The sequence below is a fragment of the Physella acuta genome, unplaced genomic scaffold (genome assembly GCF_028476545.2).
Source record: "Physella acuta isolate Inbredline_101_S28 unplaced genomic scaffold, ASM2847654v3 ptg000570l, whole genome shotgun sequence".
Classification (NCBI taxonomy): Eukaryota; Metazoa; Mollusca; class Gastropoda; family Physidae; genus Physella; species Physella acuta.
In genome coordinates, this window is record NW_026732089.1 from 56,932 (window position 1) to 62,719 (window position 5,788).

Here is a 5,788-nt window from a genome sequence, read left to right on the forward strand (position 1 = left end):
CAGGTAATAGAAGTTAGTCCAGTTCAAGTTATAATCAGCAAATTTTTTTTTAACTCATTGAATATATCCTCTCCGGTAACAGTCCCATACAAGTTATGTAGGAAACCATCTCTTGTGTTCTTGTTTTCATCCACATCTCTAATGAACACGAGCAGTTGAAAGGTGGAACAGCTGTCCAGCGACTCATCAGTTGCAATTGAAAAATGGCGAAACTTGCTTGCATTTTTCGCTATTTGATTCACAATGTTTTCACCAATGTCTGCAACACGAATGGCAATGCTACATTTGCACCCAATGGTACATTTTCAATTTGATTTGAGGGTTTCGAACTAAACTTCATGACATTATTTCAGTGGGGTGGTTTTGTGCAAAATAGGGAATGGAGGTGAACATCGCCTTTTTTAAACGTCACGCAATTTCAGCCACCTCCAACAAACTTTTTTTTTTTCGTTGACAAAAAGATCTCCGCGGGCCGGATGAGAAGACCTCGCGGGCCGCATCCGGCCCGCGGGCCGTAGTTTGGAGACCCCTGGTCTATAGCATAATTATTGTATTTTTTTTTTAACCTTCCAATTCAGATACAAAAAAAGATCCAATTCTCTTGAATTACTTTTACTAATAGTAATACCAGTGTAAATCATAGTAAATGCTAGAAATGTTCACTTCACTGTGAGATAAATGCCTCCCCCCCCTCCCACTACAAGAAAATTACAGGTACACAAACTGGCTACTTAAATTTATACTGTAACATGACATTGAGTGAACTACACAAAAAAAAACAAGAAGCGACAGTTTACTTGTTTAAATTTTTTATTCACATTAAAAGAATACTTTTGATGCTACAATTAAGTAATAGATCATATAGGTTACAAGTGGACAAGTAAGTAGGAAGATAATAAATCAATATTAGCAGATTTCAGTATGCTCAATAACTAGACAAAATGGAATCAATACATACAACCTTCAGAATAAATAAAAATTTGATGGATACAGACAATCTCTAAAACATCTTAATCTAACAAGTTTTTAATTTTATATGACTGTGTGTAACTAGACCTTAGTTTCACACACAAACATAAATGTATGCATAAATAGATAGATAGATAGACATATCTATAAACAAATACTGCATAGCAGAATATCTATACATGAAAGCCAACCAATTGAAAAAAATTGAATTTGCACATTAAACAACTAATAACCCCTCTGAAATTCAGCAATATTATCCAACACCTCTACAAAGACTCCAACTGCCAGATTATCCACAAGTTAACCAGCCCTTTTTCAGTGAGTACAGAAATGTTATATGCTTTTCACGTATAAAGTACATCAGACCAAAAGGTTGAAATACAGTGGACCCTCACTTAGCTGGAGGTCTAGATATTGAGGATGCTATACTCTCACATTGACAACATGCACAATCCACGCTAAGCAAACTATGATGAACCTTCTTAATATAGGCTTAATGATCAACTGGAAAAAACACAAGTGATAAGAATCAACAACAAACAGGAGTTCCCACTTAGGACACAAGAAATTACTATTTGAGCAAGATCACTTTACACATCTAGGATCTGTTGTAAGATGATGGGGGAGCAGATGAGGACATCAAAAGACATATCAGCAAAGTATCCAACATCCTCCACACAATATGGATGTCAAGAGCTGTCTACAGTTTTCCAAATATGACTGTTGAACAGCAATGTAAAATTTGTTCTCCTTTATGGTTCTGAGACTTTCAATAATGAATGGCTGTGTAGCAAACTGAACATCAGGTGGCCTGAAAAAATAACCAACTGTGATGTTCTAACATCCATCTTGAAGAGACGCCTTAACCCTCAGGCTGGTAAATCCTGGGAAACAAAAAATACACATTTTGTAAGAAAATAAAGACAACTGTTTAATCTTTAAAGAGACCCCCTCCACCAGTTGCCGTTATGGTGACATATTAACACTGGAATATCTTGAGTGTGGAAATTGTACTAAAATAAAGATTGTCTACAAAGGTCTACCCTTTTATTTCAGACATTTGTTTGACAATGTGGCTTTGGCAAACATGCTGACTGATATAGCTAGTTCATGTATGAAAATATCTTTTTTAGTTTAGTTCAACTCATATATAGCCCTACTAAATATTAAAATAAAATGTTTTATTAATCCAGGTTCACTGCAAACAAAATGTTTTGGTTAACAAATTAAAAATATATGTTTCACATCACTTAAGTTTATTTAGCCTGATGGTCCATGGGGCAAGTGCAGTAGAGATAAGCTGTTTCTGTGACTTCAGCATATGAAGGGATAGTGTGGTCAGCACTATGCCCAGTCTCCTTTACTTTCCCTAACGTGAGTTAGGTACCTATCAGAGCAGCTGGGTGGACTCAGGGAAGTTCTGCTGACTTGAATCCAGATTCAAACTTGAGACTTTGGGTTATACAGTCTTGCTCTTTGCAGGCACACCATCACCTTACATAATTTGCTTTAAATTAAATGTTTACACTCCACTTCTCATTGGAAAGTACATTGCAGTACAGTTGGTGCTTGTTTAGTGTATTTTTGATACGTTTAAAATAGTTCATATTGACTATGCAAAACTGTGTGAGTGTAACCTTAAATTCACAATGATAAATAAACAAACGATATATAAAATATAACGATATACAAATAATACAGTGTATGTGAGTAGCAGAACATTGGATAACTAACCTGATAGTCTCAAGTTCTAATAATGGGCTCTAGTAACTGGTTGGGAAAATAAAGGTGGCTGAGCATTGTATTGAACTTGACTACACTATCCCTTCCTATGCCAAGGTCAGAGAAACTCATGATCTCTCCATCTGTCCCATGGACCTGAAAATGTACAAATAAATTTTTTTTAACAAAATACAATCGCAACTGTTCAGCTCTACATAATGGTTTTTAATTTATCATTCAGCTTTATTATTCAGTGTTACATTTTATACTGTTATAATGCAATTAGTTTACCTACAAAAGTCTGTACAATAAATTTCACCTTTCATTAAATCAGATTGGAAATTCTTTCATATTTACAATCATACCTGGTTTGTTTCAACCTATCACAGCACTTGGTTTTTTTTTTACTGTAATCATAAACCCATAAGCACAAAACACCTGCAAAACAATGACAAGATCAGTTTACTTTATTATACTACAGTATAAATGGTACTTAAAAGTGATACTAATATCTTAATTTAGTTTACACTCTTAAATGGAATACTTAAAATTTAGAACGTAGCATAGTCCCCCACCCACAGAAGCCACATAAAGGGATCTGAACAATTAACTCTTAAAGGACCTACTGTAAGCATATTCTAAACCTGAACTGTTATTTAAAGTAACATACATGGTAGTACTCTAGCCACTTGAATACAGAGGGTTGTAAATCAGTTGATTGCAGTGTTCAAGTTTAAAACATTGTTGGTATCTTTGTCCATGTGTCTGTCTTATTCCTGTCTCCATGTTGAGAGAACCTGAAGATTAAAGTTTTGAAAGTAGTAAAAATTTAAATAAAGTGCTTAGGTCTAAGGCCTAATGGCATCGTTAGATCAGGTGTCACCCAAGTAACGATGTTTATCATTAGTCTGTTAATAATACAGTTGGAACTTGTATGTAGCAATGTTTTCTCTATAGTTAGCCTGTTTACGTCATGATATCACCCCCACCCTCTTGTAATAGCTGTTGATTTGTACTTAAAAGACTATTTAACTTTAATTAATCATTAATGGGACTGGCAAAACAACATTTTTCTTCTGTATATTTTGCAATTTTTTGCCTTGGTGTCACCCCCTTAAATGGTGTCATCTGGTGCATATATAAAAATGTTATAAATATTAATAAGCCTAATAATCATATCTCACTATTTAAAAACAATTCTTACTCTCCCCTTTCGATAAATAATAAACGCTTTAGAGAAATCTAGTTAGAAATCTGTTTCTACATTCGAATATGCTTTTATTTTTATTTTCCTTCTTTAGGGACTAAATAAAATTTAGTTTATACATTTATTACCGTCCACCATATTATTTTCAACAAGTCCGTATCTTTAAGTTCTTCATATAGGCCCTAAGGATATATTAATATGTCGCTGAACATGCTGACGCTGCCAAAAATATTGCGGCAAGAGAGAAATGCACACATTTACCATCATGGGTTTTTTTTTTTTTTAATAGATCTATTAGGATTTTCAAGAGTTAAAAAAAAAAGCTAAATCTAGACTAGATTCTAGATCCCAAATACAAAACGACACTAAATCTAAACGATTTTGTAATTGTTGTGTGTTTCGTCAGTAGTGTTTATTAGATTTTCTTATTAAATTCTTTAATTAAAATTTTCTGTCACTTATCATATATCACTTACTGGTTAATTTGAGACCAAATTTAATGTTCTACTATCTAGATCTAGATTCTAGGGGCCGAGAAAACAAAACGACCTATTAACACGTAACGTCTTAAAATGCGAAACTCTTTTTCGCCATCAAATTAATTAAAATTACTAATTAATTAATATTTTAATAATGAAATATACGTTCAACTGGAGGTGATCGTGAAGCGGGGAATGAAATACGCCAAAATGCAGTTTTACCCCTTCTAGATCTAGATGTAATTATTGTGCAATTTACTAATCAGTGCCAAGATCTATTAGTATTTTAGATCTATTTTCTACAAAAATATCTTGAAATTTCCCAGCAAATCGATTTATTATGTTTTCTGTTGGATCTAGTTCCGGTATCGCAAATTATTTAAGTAAAATAAACAACGATTCTAGCTAATTGATTACTTAAAAATATTTCAGCGGGATTTTCGCCAGTACGGCTAAATTTAAAATTTCTGTACTTCGGTTTCGCCACTACGGGCTAATCCCTGAATAATAACTATCATGCCTTTTTCATGTCATTCTAAATTCACTGCCTTATTAATTTAATAATTAGTATCCCATGGCAATTTCTGCGCCTTTTGTTTATTATTTAGATTTCTTAATGTCATAGGCATAATTATCACAAATAATTAATTAAGTTTATCACCAAGCTTCTTTACTTATCATAGCCAATAATAGGCCCAGACTTACTTTATCAATCGATACATATTACATATAGCATTAGTTATACTAAGAAATAGGCCTATAACTTATTTATTATTTATATAGTATAAAGTATAATTTAGTATTAACTTAATTAAGTATAAGCCTTAAATCTAAGTACTACTAGTACTAAGACGACTAAGTAGGTATGTGTGAAATGCTTGACACTAGTTAATGTAAGCCTAAGCTTCTTGCCTGTCGTTTTTAATAGATAACTTGATCAATGTATTTTATCTAGTTTTAACAGTGCCACCCACAATTTAAATTCTTTCAAACTTCGAAAACTACGTCATTGGCATTAGTGCGCGTATTTTATCGATAATAGGTAATGCGGTGCTAAACGGACGCCATGGCGTTGTCAAGGCCGAAGCGCTAGCTCGGGGATTTGACATGTATGATAACTCGTAAGCAGAAGTAGTAAGTGCCATAAAACCGTTATTATAATACTATTTGTTTATTTAATGGACACTTACAACTAATGGCAAGACACTTATAATGTGTTTAATACGTAAACTTATTTAAAATGTGACAGCACCGTACGGGCAGTGGCGGAACTAGAAAAAATGGGCCACCCCGCAAAAAAAATTTTTGGGCCCCCCATATATGTATATATATATATATATATATATATATATATATATATATATATATATATATATATATATATATATATATATATATATATATATATATA

General features: G+C 33.0%; 1 long non-coding RNA gene across 2 annotated transcripts; it reads right to left on the reverse strand.

Annotated features, from left to right (window-relative positions):
• Nucleotides 1-802: 802 nt before the first annotated feature.
• LOC131946741 (uncharacterized) lies at nucleotides 803-4,738 on the reverse strand. 2 transcript variants are annotated; one of them, XR_009387770.1, is made up of 5 exons: nucleotides 4,600-4,738; nucleotides 3,362-3,488; nucleotides 3,057-3,129; nucleotides 2,704-2,847; nucleotides 803-1,853 (listed from the first exon to the last, which is right to left on the reverse strand). It is a non-coding gene; the product is annotated as an uncharacterized LOC131946741 (long non-coding RNA). The 2 variants fall into 2 exon arrangements; XR_009387771.1 differs by lacking the exon at nucleotides 4,600-4,738 and adding an exon at nucleotides 4,375-4,426.
• Between the last annotated feature and the right edge of the window lie 1,050 nt (nucleotides 4,739-5,788).